Source organism: Anomaloglossus baeobatrachus, chromosome 3, assembly GCF_048569485.1.
Source record: "Anomaloglossus baeobatrachus isolate aAnoBae1 chromosome 3, aAnoBae1.hap1, whole genome shotgun sequence".
Lineage (NCBI taxonomy): Eukaryota > Metazoa > Chordata > Amphibia > Anura > Aromobatidae > Anomaloglossus > Anomaloglossus baeobatrachus.
In genome coordinates, this window is record NC_134355.1 from 569,292,522 (window position 1) to 569,317,634 (window position 25,113).

The following is a 25,113-nucleotide window of genomic DNA, read 5'->3' on the forward strand; positions in this document are numbered from 1 at the left end:
AGCGCATCTGCCTGCGTTGCACACTCCAACTAATTATAACGAAGCCATTATACTAGCAAACACTCAGTGTACCTAGTGGCATCCTATACGTGGCTATTGGACTTTGCTATAGTCCCACTAGTGCCAAGACATTTGCAGAGCGCATCTGCCTGCGTTGCACACTACAACAAATTATAACGAAGCCATTATACTAGCAAACACTCAGTGTACCTAGTGGCATCCTATACGTGGCTATTGGACTTTGCTATAGTCCCACTAGTGCCAAGACATTTGCAGAGCGCATCTGCCTGCGTTGCACACTCCAACTAATTATAACGAAGCCATTATACTAGCACACACTCAGTGTACCTAGTGGCATCCTATACGTGGCTATTGGACTTTGCTATAGTCCCACTAGGGCCAAGACATTTGCAGAGCACATCTGCCTGCATTGCACACTCCAAGTTTTTTAAACTAAGCAATTTTACTAGCAAACACTCAGTGTACCTAGTGGCATCCTATACGTGGCTATTGGACTTTGCTATAGTCCCACTAGTGCAAAGACATTAGCAGAGCACATCTGCCTGCATTGCACACTCCAAGTTTTTTAAACTAAGCAATTTTACTAGCAAACACTCAGTGTACCTAGTGGCATCCTATACGTGGCTATTGGACTTTGCTATAGTCCCACTAGTGCCAAGACATTTGCAGAGCGCATCTGCCTGCGTTGCACACTCCAACTAATTATAACGAAGCCATTATACTAGCAAACACTCAGTGTACCTAGTGGCATCCTATACGTGGCTATTGGACTTTGCTATAGTCCCACTAGTGCCAAGACATTTGCAGAGCGCATCTGCCTGCGTTGCACACTCCAACTAATTATAACGAAGCCATTATACTAGCACACACTCAGTGTACCTAGTGGCATCCTATACGTGGCTATTGGACTTTGCTATAGTCCCACTAGTGCCAAGACATTTGCAGAGCGCATCTGCCTGCGTTGCACACTACAACAAATTATAACTAAGCCATTATACTAGCAAACACTCAGTGTACCTAGTGGCATCCTATACGTGGCTATTGGACTTTGCTATAGTCCCACTAGTGCCAAGACATTTGCAGAGCGCATCTGCCTGCGTTGCACACTCCAACTAATTATAACGAAGCCATTATACTAGCACACACTCAGTGTACCTAGTGGCATCCTATACGTGGCTATTGGACTTTGCTATAGTCCCACTAGTGCCAAGACATTTGCAGAGCGCATCTGCCTGCGTTGCACACTCCAACTAATTATAACGAAGCCATTATACTAGCAAACACTCAGTGTACCTAGTGGCATCCTATACGTGGCTATTGGACTTTGCTATAGTCCCTCTAGTGCCAAGACATTTGCAGAGCGCATCTGCCTGCGTTGCACACTCCAACTAATTATAACGAAGCCATTATACTAGCAAACACTCAGTGTACCTAGTGGCATCCTATACGTGGCTATTGGACTTTGCTATAGTCCCACTAGTGCAAAGACATTAGCAGAGCACATCTGCCTGCATTGCACACTCCAAGTTTTTTAAACTAAGCAATTTTACTAGCAAACACTCAGTGTACCTAGTGGCATCCTATACGTGGCTATTGGACTTTGCTATAGTCCCACTAGTGCAAAGACATTAGCAGAGCACATCTGCCTGCATTGCACACTCCAAGTTTTTTAAACTCAGCCATTATACTAGCAAACACTCAGTGTACCTAGTGGCATCCTATATGTGGCTATTGGACTTTGCTATAGTCCCACTAGTGCCAAGACATTTGCAGAGCGCATCTGCCTGCGTTGCACACTCCAACTAATTATAACGAAGCCATTATACTAGCACACACTCAGTGTACCTAGTGGCATCCTATACGTGGCTATTGGACTTTGCTATAGTCCCACTAGTGCCAAGACATTTGCAGAGCGCATCTGCCTGCGTTGCACACTACAACAAATTATAACGAAGCCATTATACTAGCAAACACTCAGTGTACCTAGTGGCATCCTATACGTGGCTATTGGACTTTGCTATAGTCCCACTAGTGCCAAGACATTTGCAGAGCGCATCTGCCTGCGTTGCACACTCCAACTAATTATAACGAAGCCATTATACTAGCACACACTCAGTGTACCTAGTGGCATCCTATACGTGGCTATTGGACTTTGCTATAGTCCCACTAGTGCCAAGACATTTGCAGAGCGCATCTGCCTGCGTTGCACACTCCAACTAATTATAACGAAGCCATTATACTAGCAAACACTCAGTGTACCTAGTGGCATCCTATACGTGGCTATTGGACTTTGCTATAGTCCCTCTAGTGCCAAGACATTTGCAGAGCGCATCTGCCTGCGTTGCACACTCCAACTAATTATAACGAAGCCATTATACTAGCAAACACTCAGTGTACCTAGTGGCATCCTATACGTGGCTATTGGACTTTGCTATAGTCCCACTAGTGCAAAGACATTAGCAGAGCACATCTGCCTGCATTGCACACTCCAAGTTTTTTAAACTCAGCCATTATACTAGCAAACACTCAGTGTACCTAGTGGCATCCTATACGTGGCTATTGGACTTTGCTATAGTCCCACTAGTGCCAAGACATTTGCAGAGCGCATCTGCCTGCGTTGCACACTCCAACTAATTATAACGAAGCCATTATACTAGCAAACACTCAGTGTACCTAGTGGCATCCTATACGTGGCTATTGGACTTTGCTATAGTCCCACTAGTGCCAAGACATTTGCAGAGCACATCTGCCTGCGTTGCACACTCCAACTAATTATAACGAAGCCATTATACTAGCAAACACTCAGTGTACCTAGTGGCATCCTATACGTGGCTATTGGACTTTGCTATAGTCCCACTAGTGCCAAGACATTTGCAGCACGTCTGCCTGCGTTGCACACTCCAACGAATTATAACTAAGTTACATTGTCAGGGATATTTATTCTTTATTATTCTGCTGTTAATAAAGCTAGACCACCACTGCAATCTTCACCACCTCTCAATTTTTACTACCACATTTTCAGTCCACAATCTTGTCGCAATCAACATGAGTGGCAAAATGACAGATGCTGGTGGAAAGGGGAAGAGGCGTGGTGGAAAAGGCAAAAAATGTTTTGTCAGTGGGGAAGGTGGCAAAGCTCCATTATCATCTGCTGAAGATAGACCATCTACTAGCAAAAGTAAGATGTCTACTACTTATTGTGGACAATCCGATGTGCTCCCTTTTTTACGGACACGAACAAGAGGAACAAAGGTAGATGATGGGCAAAAAAGGAAAATGCTTGAATGGATCTCAAGTGGTCCAACAAGTGCCCTCTCAGCCACTTCAAGTACCGCATCCAAAAAACACCATTCCTCTGAGTTGTCATCCCAATCACACTTGATTTCTCCCAGCTCTGAAGTCTCCATCAGCCCTGCACAGTATGGTGGAACTGAGATGGCTGAGTCTGCAGAGCTGTTCAGTCACACTATAGCCTGGGAATCAGAGGTCTGCTCCCAAGCTACAGTGAGTACAGAACAGGAAATGGTCTGCAGTGATGCCCAGAACCTTTGTGACTCAGATTCAGGCCGTGAGGACCAAGTTTCTGAGCATAATGTTGACCCTTTGTCACAAACTGTAACACCTGTGGTTATAGACAATGAGGAACATACTGATGAAGATGAGACGCAGATACCCGATTGGGATGACAACTTAAATATTCGGTCAGGGCAAGAAGAGGCTCGGTCTGAGGGGGAGGGGAGTGCAAACACAACAATTGATGATGACGTTCTAGATCCCACCTACTGTCAACCCCCAGTCAGGCACTCGAGGAGGTCAACAGAGGCGGTGGAGGAGGATGCAACCGACGACGAAGTTACCTTGCGCCTTCCTGGACAGAGTCGGAGCACTGGTAGCACGTCTACAACTGCATCCTCAGCCACCACTCTGCCTATGAGCATTATTCGGGGTGGATCAACAGGTCGCATGGCCTCTAAGCCTTGCCTAGCCTGGGCCTTTTTTCACATCGAAAAAGATCGCCCAACTCATGTGATATGTAACATTTGTCATGATTCTGTTAGTAGAGGTCAAAACCTCAGCAGTTTGACAACTTCTTCCATGAATCGTCACATGAATAAATATCATAAGTCCCGGTGGGAAGCTCACCGTGCTGCAATGCCGGCTAGCGGAGCGAACCATCCACCGCCCGCCCCTTCCAGTGCATCCGCGCGCTCTTCATCTTCTAGGACTGTGGGGACAGCTGTCACACCTGTTTTTCCACGCAAAACTTCCACCACTGTAACCGCAACAGGCAGTTTGCTTGTAAGGTCGTCAGTTGGTTTGGAAGGGGAAACAAGTGAGTGTGTACAGCTCTCTCAGACATCGATAGCACCAACGTTGGATGAAGGCAACATCATGTCTCCGCCTGCACTTTCCTCACAAACCTGCATTTTTCCAGGGACACCCTACTCAACACCGTCTACACACAGCAGCCAGATCTCTGTCCCTCAGATGTGGTCAAATAAAAGGCCACTTCCTCCGACCCATGACAAAGCTAAGAGGTTGACTCTATCCCTCTGTAAGCTGTTGGCTACCGAAATGCTGCCTTTCCGCCTAGTGGACACACAGGATTTTAGAGACCTTATGTCTGTCGCTGTGCCCCAGTACCAGATGCCTAGTCGCCACTACTTCTCTAAGAAAGGTGTGCCCGCGCTACACCAGCATGTCGCACACAACATCACCGCTTCCTTGAGAAACTCTGTGTGTGAACGGGTGCATTTCACCACCGATACTTGGACCAGTAAGCATGGACAGGGACGTTACATGTCGCTGACTGGGCACTGGGTAACTATGGTGATAGATGGTGAAGGGTCTGCTGCACAAGTCTTGCCGTCCCCACGACTTGTGTGTCAATCCTCTGTCTGTCCAAGTTCCGCCACAGCTTCTGCATCCTCCACCTCATCTGGGTCCTCCACCTCCGCCCCAAGCCTGCCTGGTCAGGCCACCAGCGTTCTCACTGCGCAGAAGGAATCACGCACGCCTCATTACTATGCTGGCAGCCGAGCGCAACGGCATCAGGCGGTCTTTAGCTTGACATGTCTTGGTAATAAGAGTCACACAGCTGAGGAGTTGTGGTCAGCTCTGCGGTCCGAGTTTAATAAATGGTTGTCTCCACTCAACCTGCAGCCTGGTAAGGCCGTGTGCGACAATGCTGCAAACCTGGGTGCGGCCCTTCGCCTGGGCAAGGTGACACACGTACCTTGTATGGCTCACGTGTTGAACCTTGTCGTGCAGCAATTTTTAACACACTATCCCGGCCTAGATGGCCTTCTGAACAGGGCACGAAAACTGTCTGCTCACTTCCGGCGTTCAAGCGCCGCAGCTGAGCGACTTGCATCGCTCCAGAAGTCTTTCGGCCTGCCGGTTCATCGCCGATGATAATGCGATGTGGCGACACGCTGGAATTCAACTCTACACATGTTACAGCGACTGTGGCAGCACCGCAGAGCCCTGGTGCAATACGTCATGACGTATAGCCTGGGCCAACGAGATGCAGAGGTGGGGCAGATCACCCTGATGGAGTGGTCTCAGATCAAGGACCTATGCACCCTTCTGCACAGTTTCGACATGGCGACGAATATGTTTAGCTCTGACAATGCCATTATCAGCATGACGATTCCAGTCATTTACATGCTGGAGCACACGCTAAACACTATTCGGAGTCAGGGGGTGGGACAACATGAAGGGGAGGAACTACAGGAGGATTCATATGTGCAAGGGACAACAACATCACCAAGATCCAGACGTTCATCATCACCAACGCAGCAGGCATGGGACCATGGGGAACAGGGATCGACAAGGGCGCATAGTAGCAGGCGAAATGTTGAGCAAGGTGCAGGAGAACATGAAGAAATGGAGGACGAACTGTCCATGGACATGGAAGACTCAGCGGATGAGGGAGACCTTGGTCAAATTTCAGTTGAAAGAGGTTGGGGGGAGATGTCAGAGGAAGAAAGAACGGTTAGCACCTCTATGCCACAAACACAGCGTGGACTTGGTCCGCATGGCTGCGCAAGACACATGAGTGCCTTCTTGTTGCACTACCTCCAACATGACAGTCGTATTGTCAAAATTAGAAGTGATGATGACTACTGGATTGCCACACTATTAGATCCCCGGTACAAGTCCAAATTTTGTGACATAATTCCAGCCATAGAAAGGGACGCACGTATGCAGGAGTATCAGCAGAAGCTGTTACTCGATCTTAGCTCGGCTTTTCCACTAAACAACCGTGCAGGTGCAGGGAGGGAATCTCCCAGTTGTAACTTGACAAACATGGGACGGTCTCGTCATCTTCACCAGTCTACCCGTACCAGTAGGACCGTATCTGGTGCCGGTAACAGCAATTTTATGGAATCTTTTCATAATTTTTTTAGACCCTCTTTTGCAAGGCCACCAGAGACAACAAGTCTGACACATACTCAACGGCTGGAGAGGATGATACAGGAGTATCTCCAAATGAACATCGATGCCATGACTGTGCAACTGGAGCCTTGCTCCTTTTGGGCTTCAAACATAGAAAAATGGCCAGAGCTCTCCAGTTACGCCTTGGAGATTTTGTCGTGTCCAGCTGCCAGCGTTGTCTCTGAACGTGTATTCAGTGCTGCTGGGTGTGTGCTGACAGATAAGCGCACGCGTCTGTCCAGTGACAATGTGGACAGACTGACGTTCATCAAAATGAACAAGTCATGGATCCAGAAGGAATTTACTACCCCTGTGTCATCCTGGGGAGAGTAAATGCTTGTGGATTTGGAATGTGCTTGATGCAAATCAAAACATCCTGTTTGCAACTAGGGCCCAAGTGCTGCCACTGATGGGGTGGGTGTCTGTGTGGCCCAATTTTTGGAAAAAAGGGAGACTCCGCTTGGAGTAACCCTTGCTTGCTGTGTTTTTAAAAGAAGCCAAGATGAACAGAGCTGGGATCAGGAAAGACTTTGCTACCTACCCCGGTGTCATCCTGGGGACGGATAAGAATGGCGTATTTTTGAATGTGCTTGATGCAAATCAAAACATCCTGTTTGCAACTAGGGCCCAAGTGCTGCCACTGATGGGGTGGGTGTCTGTGTGGCCCAATTTTTGGAAAAAAAGGGAGACTCCGCTTGGAGTAACCCTTGCTTACATTGTTTTTAAAAGAAGCCAAGATGAACAAGTCATGGATCAGCAAAGACTTTATCTACGTACCCCGGTGTCATCCTGGGGACGGATAAGAATGGCGTATTTTTGAATGTGCTTGATGCAAATCAAAACATCCTGTTTGCAACTAGGGCCCAAGTGCTGCCACTGATGGGGTGGGTGTCTGTGTGGCCCAATTTTTGGAAAAAAGGGAGACTCCGCTTTGAGTAACCCTTGCTTGCTGTGTTTTTAAAAGAAGCCAAGATGAACAGAGCTGGGATCAGGAAAGACTTTGCTACCTACCCCGGTGTCATCCTGGGGACGGATAAGAATGGCGTATTTTTGAATGTGCTTGATGCAAATCTAGCTGTGAAGTGTACAACTGGGGCACAACTGCTGCCACTGAAGGGGTGGGTGTGTGTGGGCCCAATTTTTGGAAAAAAGGGAGACTCCGCTTGGAGTAACCCTTGCTTGCTGTGTTTTTAAAAGAAGCCAAGATGAACAGAGCTGGGATCAGGAAAGACTTTGCTACCTACCCCGGTGTCATCCTGGGGACGGATAAGAATGGCATATTTTTGAATGTGCTTGATGCAAATCTAGCTGTGAAGTGTACAACTGGGGCACAACTGCTGCCACTGAAGGGGTGGGTGTGTGTGGGCCCAATTTTTGGAAAAAAGGGAGACTCCGCTTGGAGTAACCCTTGCTTGCTGTGTTTTTAAAAGAAGCCAAGATGAACAGAGCTGGGATCAGGAAAGACTTTGCTACCTACCCCGGTGTCATCCTGGGGACGGATAAGAATGGCGTATTTTTGAATGTGCTTGATGCAAATCAAAACATCCTGTTTGCAACTAGGGCCCAAGTGCTGCCACTGATGGGGTGGGTGTCTGTGTGGCCCAATTTTTGGAAAAAAAGGGAGACTCCGCTTGGAGTAACCCTTGCTTACATTGTTTTTAAAAGAAGCCAAGATGAACAAGTCATGGATCAGCAAAGACTTTATCTACGTACCCCGGTGTCATCCTGGGGACGGATAAGAATGGCGTATTTTTGAATGTGCTTGATGCAAATCAAAACATCCTGTTTGCAACTAGGGCCCAAGTGCTGCCACTGATGGGGTGGGTGTCTGTGTGGCCCAATTTTTGGAAAAAAGGGAGACTCCGCTTGGAGTAACCCTTGCTTGCTGTGTTTTTAAAAGAAGCCAAGATGAACAGAGCTGGGATCAGGAAAGACTTTGCTACCTACCCCGGTGTCATCCTGGGGACGGATAAGAATGGCGTATTTTTGAATGTGCTTGATGCAAATCTAGCTGTGAAGTGTACAACTGGGGCACAACTGCTGCCACTGAAGGGGTGGGTGTGTGTGGGCCCAATTTTTGGAAAAAAGGGAGACTCCGCTTGGAGTAACCCTTGCTTGCTGTGTTTTTAAAAGAAGCCAAGATGAACAGAGCTGGGATCAGGAAAGACTTTGCTACCTACCCCGGTGTCATCCTGGGGACGGATAAGAATGGCGTATTTTTGAATGTGCTTGATGCAAATCAAAACATCCTGTTTGCAACTAGGGCCCAAGTGCTGCCACTGATGGGGTGGGTGTCTGTGTGGCCCAATTTTTGGAAAAAAAGGGAGACTCCGCTTGGAGTAACCCTTGCTTACATTGTTTTTAAAAGAAGCCAAGATGAACAAGTCATGGATCAGCAAAGACTTTATCTACGTACCCCGGTGTCATCCTGGGGACGGATAAGAATGGCGTATTTTTGAATGTGCTTGATGCAAATCAAAACATCCTGTTTGCAACTAGGGCCCAAGTGCTGCCACTGATGGGGTGGGTGTCTGTGTGGCCCAATTTTTGGAAAAAAGGGAGACTCCGCTTGGAGTAACCCTTGCTTGCTGTGTTTTTAAAAGAAGCCAAGATGAACAGAGCTGGGATCAGGAAAGACTTTGCTACCTACCCCGGTGTCATCCTGGGGACGGATAAGAATGGCGTATTTTTGAATGTGCTTGATGCAAATCTAGCTGTGAAGTGTACAACTGGGGCACAACTGCTGCCACTGAAGGGGTGGGTGTGTGTGGGCCCAATTTTTGGAAAAAAGGGAGACTCCGCTTGGAGTAACCCTTGCTTGCTGTGTTTTTAAAAGAAGCCAAGATGAACAGAGCTGGGATCAGGAAAGACTTTGCTACCTACCCCGGTGTCATCCTGGGGACGGATAAGAATGGCGTATTTTTGAATGTGCTTGATGCAAATCAAAACATCCTGTTTGCAACTAGGGCCCAAGTGCTGCCACTGATGGGGTGGGTGTCTGTGTGGCCCAATTTTTGGAAAAAAAGGGAGACTCCGCTTGGAGTAACCCTTGCTTACATTGTTTTTAAAAGAAGCCAAGATGAACAAGTCATGGATCAGCAAAGACTTTATCTACGTACCCCGGTGTCATCCTGGGGACGGATAAGAATGGCGTATTTTTGAATGTGCTTGATGCAAATCAAAACATCCTGTTTGCAACTAGGGCCCAAGTGCTGCCACTGATGGGGTGGGTGTCTGTGTGGCCCAATTTTTGGAAAAAAGGGAGACTCCGCTTGGAGTAACCCTTGCTTGCTGTGTTTTTAAAAGAAGCCAAGATGAACAGAGCTGGGATCAGGAAAGACTTTGCTACCTACCCCGGTGTCATCCTGGGGACGGATAAGAATGGCGTATTTTTGAATGTGCTTGATGCAAATGTAGCTGTGAAGTGTACAACTGGGGCACAAGTGCTGCCACTGAAGGGGTGGGTGTGTGTGTGGCCCAATTTTTGGAAAAAAGGGAGACTCCGCTTGGAGTCACTTTGCGGTGTTTTACATGATTTTAGAAGGGCGTGCCATGCCTATATCTGTGTGTCCTCCTCTTTTTCCTTGTCCAGCTGTTTTGTTTTCGCATGAGTATATGTCCTTGTCACTTTCCAATGTTTTTGAGTTGTTTGTCACCTTTAGGACACCTTTGAGGGTGTTTTCTAGGTGTTTTTCTGTGTTTGTGATTGCCTGCCATTGTTTCCTATGCAGTTCGAGTTCGGTTCGTCGAATGTTCGACGAACCGAACTCGAACGGGAGGTCCGTTCGGCGAACCAACCTCGAGCCGAACCGCGACCGGTTCGCTCATCTCTAATCAGGAAGTAGCGTGTATCCTGCACTTTGCACTTAAGTAGCAATAAAGCTGTCAACCTTGGGTGATCTAAATACTACAGGTTACTAGTCTGTTTGAATATATGCATGATGAGTGACTACAGGGAATTGTGGAGCCTGAGTATCTCTGGGGAAACTTCAGCAATGTGAACCATATTAAATAAATTATAAGCACTTGTTTTATAGAATTTGGTGAATAATTATACAAAAATAAGCACTTTATAAGTAGTGAAGTTATTATTTATTTTACACACCTTATTATATGGCTATTTATTAATTGTTTGAATTAATGGTTCACGTGGTTGAAATGAATTTAACCAGAGATATTTATGCGTATCTATATATATACTAACTATATGCATATTTAATTATATTTATAGAACAGACTGATCACTCACCAGGGATATGTATTATTAAGCAATCTATTAAAATCCATGTATATGTATAATTAATATATATTCCTCATTAACCCCTCATGTCCCTTGTTGTATTTAAGTGGAACTCCTTTTGGAAATTTTATTATTGTATGTATTAAATTTTGATATTTGAAATAAAAATTATTTTAATAATATATTGATTTCTATAGCTTCATTCTGGTTTGGGATATTAATTAAACCAAACCATAGTGTTTTGTATTGATGTTTTGAAGCTGAACCACTTCGTGGGGAAATAAAATTTATATGGGCACATGGTAAATGAAATATGGGTCAGTTACTGGATCATCCACCACGTCGTCTTCCTCTTCCGCACCCTGCTCCTCCTCCTGACTTCCTGACAATTGTGTCTCATCATCGTCCACCACTTGTTGAGACACGTTGCCAACTTCGTGAGAACGTGGCTGCTCAAATATTTGGCCATCTGTACAGACGATCTCCTCATGACCCACTTCAATATGAGCTGGCGAGAGGCCAGAATGTGTGAATGGAAACGTGAACAGCTCTTCCGAGTGTCCAAGTGTGGGATCATTAATGTCCGAGGAGGACGTGTACTCAGCCTGGTGGTAGGAAGGAGGATCAGGTTCAGAAATGTGCGGTGCAGTATCACGGCTACTGACACTTGACCGTGTGGAAGACAGAGTGTTTGTGGTGGTGCCAATCTGACTGGAAGCATTATCTGCTATCCAACTAACAACCTGTTGACACTGGTCTTGGTTCAAGAGCGGTGTACTGCTGCGGTCCCCAAGAATTTGGGACAGGACGTGCGAGCGACTAGATGTGGCCCTTTGTTGTGGCGAAATTAGAGCTTGCCCACGACCTCGGCCTCTGCCTGCACCACCATCACGTCCACTTCCTTGTTCCTTGCCAATGCCCTTGCGCATTTTGCAATGCTGTGCACTGCTGACATGTATATTCACTACTTGTGCGTTATATCAAAGTTTGTGGAAATTGCACACAAGTGCACCTGTACGCTGCGACCAACAGGCACACACGTGCGGTTTTAAAAACCAAGCACGGACGCAATAAGAACCTAACAGGTTTTTTTGGGGAGCGACAATTACAGACAAGTCAGACACTATCTGGACTGTTTTACACTGTGTACACCAGCCCCAGATATGATGAAGGCTGGTATACGGTCACCACTACCCTGCCTGCCTGCCTGCCTGTATACTGGTACAATAGTCCTGACAAGGACTCTTCTGGTCACTAGCCTGTATTCAGACCTGGCTATACCATGCCTGTATATAGCAACAATAGTCCTGAGAAGGACTCTGCTACTGTACTCCGACCTGGCTATACCCTGCCTGCCTGTATACAACTAGAATAGTCCTGAGAAGGACTTTTGGTCACACTGTTTGCAGCCCTGCAACTGAAAAAGCTATAAAGGGCCGCAAAGCTTTCCCTGAATCAGCGACACTCTCCCTGCACTGACTGTCTGGATAGCTGTGAGCAGAGCACAGCGCGCCGGCCGGTATAAAGGCTCGGTCACGCTGTGCAGGCCGGCCAATCACTGCAATTCCACAACTAACAGGGCTGTGGCATTGCAGTGGTCTGCCAGCCAATCCCTGCATGAGGGCTGGCTCTCAAAAGAGCGCCAACATGCAGAAATGAAGACCACGAGTACAGCACGAGTATCGCGAGATTACTCGGTCCCCGCCGAGTAGCCCGAGTACAGCGATACTCGTGCGAGTACCGAGTAGTTACAAGCATGCTCGCTCATCACTACTTATAAAAGATGATTATTAGCTGTAATTGCAAACAAGGGTTATTCCACAAAATATTAAACCTAGGGGTTGAATAATAATTGACCCACACTTTTATGTTGAATATTTATTAAAATTTAACTGAGCAACATAACTTGTTGGTTTGTAAGATTTATGCATCTGTTAATAAATCCTGCTCTTGTTTGAAGTTTGCAGGCTCTAACTTATTTACAACTTATCAAACCTGCTAAATCTGCAGGGGGTTGAATACTACTTGTAGGCACTGTATATGCTCAATGGGTTTGAGATCTAAAGACTGATTTGGCCATTGCAGAGTATTCCACTTCTAGTACAAATTGATCTTAGTTTCATCTGTCCAAAGATTGCTTTTCCAGAAGTGAGAACCTCATGTTGGAATCGTCACTGCTTAAGTGTGGCACGCCAGTGGTTCTGGGAGCCAAAGTGGTGTTTTTCTCATCACTGGGGGCAATGCCATCCTTGAAAGCAGGGGGGAAATCTCTGCCAAGTACACTAACATGCAACACCACTTCCTCCTGCAGACCAGTAGGGGGAGCTCATAACCTGTATTGAAGGGAGCCTCTCTGGACATACTGACCTGGAGGAGAGATTAGGGAGCAACAGGAAGACCTCACAACAGTAATACAGAGCAACGAAAATGGTTGCTGTTTGAGAGCTGCTACCCAGATTTCCAGGACCAAGTGCATAAAGCGGGTGCCGTTATCCCAGGCTACTGGGTACTGTCACGGCCGGGCGGTCGGGCAGACCCAGGAGGTGGATCCACTGGACCGAACTCGAAGATGGTGGTAGGGAGTCCGGCAGCTGAAGCACTGATGGGCAGCAGAACAGTCCGTGCAAGTGAAGGCAGCGGAGGAGTCCCTGGGACCACGGAGTCACAGATGGTAGTCCTGGTGACGTAGCTCAGGTTCGGAAGCCGAGATGATATCAGGCGGGGTCCGGAACCTCAGGAGCGAGATGACGGGTCACCGCAGGGATCCGAGATGGTACGGACTGTCAGATGGCAGACGGACAGTGTGCGGGGTTCAGGATACGGCTGACTGGATGGCGAGGCAGGTACGGCTCTACAAAGAGAGATAGGTGAGTACAGGCACATAAACACCAGGAGACCTGACTCCTAGCTCAGGGAACACGAAGATCAGGCCCCGCCCCCTTGGACAATAACCCCCTTTATACCCAGTACCTGTTCAACCTCATTTCCTGTTAATGGACGCTGGCCCTTTAAGAAAGGGTCAGTGACCGCGCGCGCGCCCTAACGCGCATGCGCGCCGCCCGGGTGCCAGAAGCCAGGGAAGGAGGCTGAGAGGAGGACGCAGGAGAGCCGGCCAGGTCCTGGGAAGCCGTCGGGCGCCGGGATCGGGGACCAGGGGGCCTGGGACGGACGGAATCCGGGGGCTGAGGAGCGGGCAGCGTGGCAGGTGAGCCGGGGAGCGGGGGTGAGGACCCGGGGAGCGTGACAGTACCCCCCCCCCACGCCCCCCACCCCGCAACCGGGACATGAAGGCACGGATAAGAGGAGTGCCCACGTTCTCCCTGGGCTCCCAAGACCTATCCTCAGGACCATACCCTTCCCAGTCCACCAGGAAGAACTGCCGACCTCGAACAGTCTTCATGGCCACGATATCCCTTACCGCATAGACGTCGTCATCGGCAATAGGTGGAGGGGCCGGACTGGCAGCATCGGAGAAGGGACCAAGGATAACCGGCTTGAGCAGGGAGACGTGGAATCAGTTGGGTATCCTCATCGTGGCCGGGAGCTGTAGCTTGTAGGAAACCTCATTGATCTTGCTGAGGACTTTAAACGGCCCAATGTAGCGAGGACCCAGCTTGTATGATGGTATCTTCAGGCGGACGTACTGGGAAGCAAGCCAGACGAGGTCTCCAGGAGAGAAACACGGAGGGTCCAGACGTCTCTTGTCGGCGTGTCTTTTCATCCGCAGGGAAGCACGCCCAAGGGACGATTTGACAGAGTCCCAAATGTTTGCAAAGTCACGGGCTACTGTATCTGCAGCAGGGACATCCGAAGAGGGGGATACAGGCAATGGGATGGAAGGCTGAAGCCCGTAAACAACATGGAAGGGAGAGCTGGAGGACGACTCACTGAAGTGGTGGTTGTGGGAGAATTCAGCCCAAGGTAGAAGGGCGGACCAGTCGTCATGATGGGCATTGACGTAGTGACGTAAGAAAGAGGTCAAGATTTGATTGACCCTCTCTACCTGGCCATTAGACTGAGGATGGTATGCAGATGAAAAGTCCAGAGTCACTCCCAGATGGTTACAGAGAGCCCTCCAGAAGCGGGAAGTGAACTGAGTTCCTCTGTCTGATACGATGTGTAATGGAAAGCCATGCAAGCGGAAGATGTGTTGTATATAGGCGTCCGCGAGTTCCTGAGCAGAGGGCAGTCCAGCCATAGGGACGAAATGGGCCATTTTAGAGAACCGATCCACCACGACCCATATGACTGTGTGTCCGGATGACAATGGCAAGTCCGTAATAAAGTCCATAGCTATGTGTTGCCACGGAACTGAGGGTATCGGTAGAGGCAGAAGACGGCCATAGGGCAGGTGTTTGGGCATCTTGTTCCTGGCACAAGAGGAACAGGCAGAGACAAAGGCGGCGACGTCAGTGCGAAGGGATGGCCACCAGTAATGGCGTACAATCGCACCCCATGTTCTCTTCTGGCCTGCATGGCCGGCTGTTTTTGAGGCATGACCCCAGTGTAACACTTTTAGCCTGTCGGTCTCCGAGACATAGGTCTTCCCGGGTGGTATTTGGGCCAGAGTGACGGGAGCCACCGGAACAATCTTGCTAGGAGGGATGATAGGTTGGGTAGTCTCTTCCTCCTGCTCCATGGGCATGAGGGACCTAGACAAGGCATCGGCGCGTACATTCTTGTCCGCGGGTCGGAAGTGGAGCTGGAAGTCAAACCTGGCAAAGAATAAGGACCACCTGGCTTGCCGTGGGTTCAGTCGCTGAGCGGACCGCAGGTATTCCAGGTTCTTGTGGTCCGTGTAGATGGTCACGGGGTACACTGCTCCTTCCAGGAGGTAACGCCACTCCTCCAGAGCTAGTTTGACCGCCAATAATTCTCGGTCACCGATGGTGTAATTCCGTTCAGGTGCTGAGAAGCTCTTAGAAAAGAAACCGCAAGTCACCATCTTCCCGGAGGAGGATTTTTGCATGAGCACTGCTCCGGCTCCTGAGGAGGAGGCATCCACCTCCAAGGTGAACTGGCGGTTTAACTCCGGTCGGTGGAGTACAGGAGAGGAGGCGAAAGCTCGCTTCAAAGAGCAAAACGCGGCGTCGGCCGCAGGTGACCAGTCCTTTGGTTTAGCCTCCTTTTTGGTCAAAGCGGAGAGAGGAGCAGTCAGGGCGGAGAAGTGCGGGATAAACTGGCGGTAGTAGTTGGCGAATCCCAGGAACCGTTGGATTGCCTTCAGTCCAGAAGGAGGAGGCCAGTTGAGTATGGAGGAGACCTTCTTTGGATCCATCTGCAACCCAGTACCCGAGATGATGTATCCCAGGAAAGGAAGAGAAGACTGCTCAAAGACGCACTTCTCATATTTGGCGTAGAGACGATTCTCTCTCAGTCTTTGTAGAACCAGCTTTACGTTCTCTCTGTGGGTCTGGAGGTCCGGAGAGAAGACAAGGATGTCATCCAGATAAACTACTACACAGAGGTAGAGGAGGTCCCGGAAAATGTCGTTCACCAGTTCTTGGAATACGGCAGGAGCGTTACACAGACCGAAGGGCATCACGCAGTATTCGTAGTGCCCGTCGCGAGTATTAAATGCGGTCTTCCATTCGTCCCCAGAGCGGATACGAACTAGGTTGTAGGCACCCCGAAGATCCAGTTTGGTGAACACACGGGCTCCTCTGAGCCGGTCGAACAATTCGGGGATGAGCGGTAGGGGGTACTTGTTTTTTATGGTGATCTGATTCAAGCCCCGGTAGTCAATGCATGGGCGAAGGTCACCCTCTTTCTTCTTAACGAAGAAGAAGCCTGCTCCCGCAGGAGAGGAGGATCTCCGGATGAATCCCTTTGCCAGGCTTTCCGTGATGTATGTGGACATGGCCCTGGTTTCAGCTGGAGACAACGGATATATCCGTCCTCGAGGTGGTGTTGTTCCTGGGAGCAGGTCGATGGCGCAATCGTAGGGACGGTGTGGCGGAAGTACCTCAGACTCCTTCTTGTCAAAAACGTCCGCGAAGGACCAATAGGCCGAGGGCAGTTCCGGTAGGTTCTCTGGAGCCGGGGGACGTCGGATTGGTTGTAGGGACTTTAGACATCTCTCATGACAGGCAGAGCCCCAACGAGTGATTTCGCCAGTACCCCAGCTGACTGATGGTTCGTGTGTCCGCAACCAAGGAAGTCCCAGCAGGATTTGATGGGACATGTGTGGAAGGACGTAGAGAGCGATGTTCTCGGTGTGCAGAGCACCTATACGCAATTCCACCGGCTTGGTGATCCAGGAGATGGTATCAGAGAGGGGTCTCCCATCCACCGAGGCAATCACTAGGGGCTTATCGAGTGGAGTAACAGGCAGCTGGTACTTGTCCACCGTGGCCTGTTGGATAAAATTGCCTGCTGCTCCGGAGTCGAGGTATGCCTCAGCCGTGAAGCGCGTCTCTCCTGTTGACACTTGTACCGTCCACATAACTGGGTCTGAGAGAGTCCCAGCACCTAGGGTGGCCTCTCCTACCAACCCTAGGCTTTGGAGTTTCCCGGCCTTTCCGGACAGGAGCGTAAGAGATGAGTGCCCTCTCCGCAGTAAAAGCAGAGGCCTTTGGCGAGCCGCTCTGCTCTACGTTGGTCAGACTGTCGTACTCGGTCAACCTGCATGGGCTCGTGGACAGGAATCCCAGCTGTTGATGAGTGAGGCACAGAGGACTTCTGTGGAGGAGGGGAGTGCCGTACTGCACGTCTCTCACGATACAGCTCTTTGGAGCGTTCCTGGAAACGAATGTCCACTCGAGTGGCTAGGGCAATCAGGGCATCTAGGGTGGAGGGCACGTCACGGCCCGCCAACTCATCCTTGATGCGACTCGAGAGTCCTTCCCAGAAGGCGGCTGTCAGGGCCTCATTATTCCACCCGAGTTCAGAAGCCAAAGTACGGAAACGGATGGCATATTGGCCCACCGTCAGTGTTCCTTGACGTAGGCGGAGGAGGGATGAAGCAGACGCAGAGGCGCGTCCCGGCTCGTCGAAGGTGCTGCGAAAGGCCTGCAGGAAGTCTTGAAGGTTCTTGGTCATGGGGTCCTCCTTCTCCCACAAGGGGTTCATCCACGCCAGCGCCTCGCCCTCCAGATGAGACATTATAAAGGCGACCTTGGCTTGGTCAGAGGCGAACAGATGTGGCAGCTGCGTGAAATGAAGGGAACACTGGTTTATGAAGCCCCTGCAGGTCTTGGGATCTCCAGCATAACGAGGTGGTGACGCCAAACGGAGACGGGAAGCATCTGAAGAGGCTGCCACTGGTGCGGGAGCCATGGCTTGCCTAGCTGGGGACCTGGGTGCCGCAGGCGTCATTGATGCTTGTAACGTGTACAGGCGGGTGTCCACGGAGGTCATAAATTGCAACATGCGGGTCTGGACTTCATGCTGACGTTGGAGTTCCTCTTGCAAGGCCGCTAGTGCTGCAGCGGGATCCATGGCCTGATCTTACTGTCACGGCCGGGCGGTCGGGCAGACCCAGGAGGTGGATCCACTGGACCGAACTCGAAGATGGTGGTAGGGAGTCCGGCAGCTGAAGCACTGATGGGCAGCAGAACAGTCCGTGCAAGTGAAGGCAGCGGAGGAGTCCCTGGGACCACGGAGTCACAGATGGTAGTCCTGGTGACGTAGCTCAGGTTCGGAAGCCGAGATGATATCAGGCGGGGTCCGGAACCTCAGGAGCGAGATGACGGGTCACCGCAGGGATCCGAGATGGTACGGACTGTCAGATGGCAGACGGACAGTGTGCGGGGTTCAGGATACGGCTGACTGGATGGCGAGGCAGGTACGGCTCTACAAAGAGAGATAGGTGAGTACAGGCACATAAACACCAGGAGACCTGACTCCTAGCTCAGGGAACACGAAGATCAGGCCCCGCCCCCTTGGACAATAACCCCCTTTATACCCAGTACCTGTTCAACCTCATTTCCTGTTAATGGACGCTGGCCCTTTAAGAAAGGGTCAGTGACCGCGCGCGCGCCCTAACGCGCATGCGCGCCGCCCGGGTGCCAGAAGCCAGGGAAGGAGGCTGAGAGGAGGACGCAGGAGAGCCGGCCAGGTCCTGGGAAGCCGTCGGGCGCCGGGATCGGGGACCAGGGGGCCTGGGACGGACGGAATCCGGGGGCTGAGGAGCGGGCAGCGTGGCAGGTGAGCCGGGGAGCGGGGGTGAGGACCCGGGGAGCGTGACAGGTACTAACGGTCCAGTAGAAATGCAGGAGGGCAGAAGAGTTCACCTTGTCTGGCTCATATAAAATCCGGAGGCGAAGTGGCAAGAAAGAGCCCAGGGTCACTGCTACAGAGGGGGCCCCAGTACCGGTTCACACTACCCGTCATATGGAGAACACAAACACACATAGAAGAGGGATGCTGTGCGGCTTCAGGCCACAGTGACCTACACCTGCGCATAGAAGGAGGCTTACAAGTACCAGGCAGAGAGAAATCCCCCTGCTGCTTCCAGGCTGACTGGACCGTTAACTCCTGGACTACATCAGATACCAGTAAAAGGTAAAAAGAAACTCCAACCAGTGTCATCCAGTGCATGCAGTCGCCCTTGTGACGCCCTGGCCTATCAGGTCGTCATAGGATATTGTGCAATCTGCCCTTCTGCATGATATCCATCTCCTCCTTGGTTACGGGTCCCTGGCCTTTGGTGTTGCTAAGAATGAGCTAATTAAAACCCTAGAAACACTCTGCACCACACCCACCAGATACACCAATGGGTAAGGGCCGCCCACTTGGGGGGTTGGTAAGGGAGGGTCAGGAGTATCAGGAGCAGTTCAGTTGAGTGGTGACTCTCAAGGAGAGAAGTCACAAGTCAGTTGGAGGAGGTCATGAGTTGGGCTCCTTGTTGTTACTAGGTGGCAGACGTTGGTCTGGGCCTGTTAGGAGCTGGAACCCCGGTCGCAGGGGATCGTGTCAAAGGGCACGGAACTGCCAAGGAGGGCAGCCGGCTGCCTTGAGCCATCTCCGGGCAGGGGCTAGGGCACGGCGGGGTACGTGGACGCTAGGCCGGGAAGTAGCTTCAAGCGTCCTGGTAATTTAACCGACGAGGACGAAGTCTTCAAGATTCATTCTCCACCGGCTCCAAAATCTGGGTACTAGCACAACGAAGGGGATAGGACTTTCCCAATACACAGTCCAGCAAATCCCAAGCATGAACCCTGAGAGCAAGCTCACTCCATTAGCCATACGGGTGAGTGGGACCCGACTAGTTCTATACTATAGTTTCACAGATGTTCGAGTGCCATGTTCGAGTCCCCATCCCGCATGTTTTGCAGCTGTTAGACAGCTGGATAAAGCACTAGTTCACATTTATGTGAGATCCTGTAGGTATACCCATTGTCACTTTACTGCTATTGACTTGGCTGAGTCCTGCATTTTTACAACACTTTTGTGTTATATTATATATATATATACATATAACTGCAGGAATATTTGTATATCTTCATTGTTCCTATACGGGATGATATATATTTTTTTGACGATAATTATTATGTGAAATTATGGTATTCCCAAACATGACTTTGTGAGGTACATATTTTTAACCCTTTAATGGGGCTTGTTTTTTCCTGAAGACATCTTGTTCATGATTTTATATTTTTTCAATTAATAAAAGTTAAATTTTATTAAACTTCCTCCTCTTCTTTTGTTGGTGATTTATATTCCCTTTGTGGATGTTGTTTTCTCATACATTTATATATTTTTTGGTGTAGCTGTTAGACAGACAATAAACATGTGGGGATTGCCTACCATACACTGTAATGCCGTAGCTATGTTGGCTACTGGTGTTACTGTGATTTGCTGGCCACATCGCGTCATAGGATCTTATATAAGACCCAGGCACACTATTCTCTAGAAGCAGTGTAAGCAGAGTTGATCTAGGAGAGAGAGCTTAGATTTAAGCATGGTTTGCACACTTGCAGCCTTTAGTGCCTTTGATTGGGCACTAAGTGTTTTTAGCCTTGTTTAACCTAATAAATAAATAATTTAAAAAACATTGTGGGGTCCCTCCTATTTTTGATAACCAGCCAATGTAAAGCAGACAGCTGGGTGATGATATTATCAGGCTGGGGAGGTCCATAGCTATTGGCCCCTTCCCAGCCTAAAAATATCAGCTCGTAGCTGCCCCAGAAGTGACATATCACATATGATGCGCCAATTTTGGCACTTTTTCTGGCTCTTACTGATTGCCCTGGTGTGGTGGCAATCGGGGTAATAGTTTGTGGTGTTGATGTCAGCTGTAACAGGTCATCTGGCATCAAGGCCAGGAGTAGGTAATGAAGAGGCGTCTATCAGACACCCCCTTACTAAACCAGTAATCAAATTACTAATAATAATAATCTTTATTTCTATAGCGCCAACATATTCCGCAGCGCTTTACAATTCAGGAGGCTCATATACATTATTACATCATAATTACTAGAGATGAGCGAGTACCGTAATATTCGTCATCGCTACATTGGTAACGAATACTTTATAGTATTCGTGTATTCGTTATGAATTGCAAGTACAATGCAAGTCAATGGGAAATCTGAGCAATTTTCTGCTGGACCAAACACAGAGGTCTGGGGACCTGAGGAAAAGGCTGAAATGAATGTGAAAGTGATGAAACTGAGTGGGGAGATCCTGGAGAATATGCCTGCATGCATTTCTGACTCACATATGGTTTCTGGGAATAAGGATGTCACAGTATTACACCACTTATTCTCTCTCTCTCCAAGTGCTTCATACTCACCTATCAGCGGTGCGGCTGTCACACTGCTCCCACAGCCTCTCATTCTTCTACCCTACCCGCATATTCACTGCACTCACACATTAGGCTCATACATATTTAGTCTGTAATTGGTTGCAGTCAGACCCGCCCCACGACTGCGGCATTACTGTGATTGGTTAAGAAGCCCAACATGTTTAGTGGCTGCAAATCAGATGCCAAAACTGCTAAGCAGGACATCCAAATATAGTGAGGCGAATACACCATTACCCGCTATATAACGAATAGCCCGAATACTATACTATTCTGTGAATAGCGACGAATACACTCGCTCATCACTACAAATTACTTAACTACATTCACCAATTTATTATAAAACAAGTTCACACAGAGCTACTCCATCGTAGTGCATGATCCCTGAATGTAGATCAGGCAACTGTGAGTAGTAGTAAAGTACAGCTATTCACATGCACCGGGTAGTGATGGCAACTCTCATCAGAACCACTGGCTCAATGCTGCAGTCTGCGGGACTCAGCGACACTGGTGAGCATTGTTGTCAGCACCCGCCTGTGATTAGCTGTACTTTACTGCTATTCACAGTCACCGGAGCTGCATTTGGAGATCGTGGACTACGATGAAACTTCATGGGAACAGTTTTGATAATAAATTGGTGAACGAGAGTTCAGGGGGCTTTATACGCTACGATATCGTTAATGTTTTATCGTCGGGGTCACATCGTTAGTGACGCACATCCGGCGTCATTAACGGTATCGCAGTGTGTAACACTTACCAGAGACCTTAAACGTCCTCCAAAGTGGTGAAAATCGTTCACCATGGAGAGGTCGTCCTAAAACCAAAACTTATTAATGGTTGTTTAAAGATGTTGTACCTCGTTCCTGCGTTAGCACACATCGCTGTGTGTGACACCGCAGGAGCGAGGAACCTCACCTTACCTGTGTCCCGCCCGAAATGAGGAAGGAAGGAGGTGGGCGGGATGTTCATCCCGCTCATTTCTGCCCCTCCGCTTTGATTGGCCGGCCGCTTAGTGATGTCACGGTGACGTTGCCGTGACGCTGAACGCACCTCCCCCTTGAGGGAGGGATTGTTCGGCAGTCACAGCGACGCCGCCGACTAGGTAAGTGCGTGTGATGCTGCCGTAGTGATAATGTTCGCTGCGGCAGCGATCACACGATATCGCATGCACGACGGGGGCGGGTGCTTTTGCGTACGATATCACTAGCAATTGCTAGAAATATCGTAGCGTGTAAAACCCGCTTTAGTGTGGTGCAGTTTTTATTCAAATAAACTTTTTTTTGCATCTTTTTTTCTTTTAATTTACTCGGCCAGTAATGGGGGTATCTGATAGATGCCTCTCCATTACTAACCCCTGGGTTTGATACAAGCTGACATTACACATTTGACATCAACCTCAAAAAATATTACCCAGAATATCACCGAACAAGGGCAATTGGGAAAGCTGGGCAAAGTGACAGAATTGGCACATCTAATTTGATGCACCACTTCAGTGGCACCTGCAGGCTGATATTTTTAGGCTGGAAAGGACCAAATAACCATGGACCTCCCCAACCTGATAATATCATCCCCCAGCTGTCTTAGCTGAATAATAGCATGATAGAATGAAGAATAGCTAGCATTTTTTTTTTTGTGAGCTTCACCATGTGGTATTAGTGATACAATAGTTTTATTCTTCGAGTCAGCATATTTATGATACAGATTTATATCCTTTTTTAAGTTTTGCTCTACTACACAGTAAAAAGTTTTGTTTTTTAATAAAAAGTAAGCTTTTTTTGTCTCCATATTCTGAGAGTTGTAAATTTGTTTTTGGTGAAAACAGCAGTATTGCGCTGGTGGCTGCGCATGAGCAGATTGCTCTCTGCTACCAGGGCCATTTTCCTGAAGTTCACCATGAGATCAATCTGCACGAGCTATATTTGTGGCTAGGATGGCGCCAGCATAAAACTTAAAAAAAGAAGAAATAAAGACATCCAAAAGCAGCAGAGAGGCCAAAACAGAGCAGAAGATGAAGACCCTTCTACCAGTGCTTTACCACAGGCCCACCTCAATGCACGAAGATAGGAGTAGAAGAAAACTTCAAAACATAGATTAATGAAAATACACTAAAAAAATTTGTTCACCTCAGGAAATATTTTAATCAGTACCACTATGGCCCTGTCTGTACTTTACTTAGTCTAAAACCAGCTCTGACTGTATCTTAGATACATTAAACTTTCTAACCCCTTCACGACCAATGACGTAAATGTTCGTCATTGCCCGTGTCCCTGCCTTTGATGTGGGCTCACACACCGAGCCTGCATCTTTCCCAGCACTTTACAGCTGATTTAATCAACCATCATGTGCCTCTAACAACCAGTGGCTGTTAAACAGTTAAAGGTAACTCTCAATCTCTGAAAGTGGTATTTAACATGTGCTGACAGGAAGCACGTCACTAATCCCACCCATCTGCATTCCCGTCACATGATCGCAGGGCATCGATGAGTTGCTATGACATCCGGGGGTGAGCTAATGACCCCTGTGCTTATCATCACGATCCTCCTGTGAATACCAACTGTTGGCCGACATTCATAGGAGTTTGTGATTTCTGCTCTACAGACAAGTGCCAATGCAAGCTATTCAGACCAGTGCTGGACAATCACTAAGGAGACTATTAAATACAGTAAAAATGTAAAAAAAAAGTTTTAAAAAATATTTAAAAAATTGAAAAAAAAACAAAAGTTCAAATCACCCCCCTTTTGTCCCATTAAAAATAAAACAATTAAAAAAAAATAAAAATTCACATATTTGGTATCGCCGTGTTCAGAAATTCCTATTTATCAAAATATATAATAAATTAATTGGCTCAGTAAACGGCGCAGTAAGAAATAAAATCAAAATGCCAGAAATACTTTTTTTTGGTTGCCGCAACATTACAATAAAATGCAATAAATGGTGATAAAGCATCGGATCTTCCCAAAAAATGGCATCAGTAGAACAGGCACCTCAGGGCGCAAAGAATAAGCCATCACACAGCCCGATATCCTCATAAATTAAAACATTATGGGTCTTGTAAAATGGCAAAAAAGCTATTTTTTTAACAAATTTCTGAATTTGTTTTCACCATTTAATTTTTTTTTTTTAGAAGAGCTATGCATATTTGGTATCTACGTACTCATGCTGAGCTGGAGAATCATATTGCCAGGTCAGTTTTACCATATAGTGAGTATGATAAATAAAAACATTGTGGAATTGCACTTTTATGCAACTTCACCGCACTTGGATTTTTTTTCCATGTTTTCAGTACACTATGTAGCAAAATGAATGGTGTTATTCAAAAGTACAACTTGTGCTTCAATAAACAAGCCCTCATATGGCTATATTGTTGGTAAAAAAAATAAAAATAACTTTATGCATTTTGGAAGGGGGGGGACGAAAAATGGAAAATTGCCCAGGGGTGAAGGGGTGAACTTACTCATAAAATAACATCAATTCATTTATTTTTGATGTTTTGCATTTCTATAATGCAGCACAAGAGATCTATTAAATATAATTGCGTGCCTGTGCTTCGGGGCAGTGATATTCACAGTGATCATCCCTACAGAGATTTTTTAGGTTATTTAAGTCTTCTCTTTTTTTCGGGTGCGCGCACGGCTGGAGGAGCGTACCAGCGTCCTTACTGCACCAC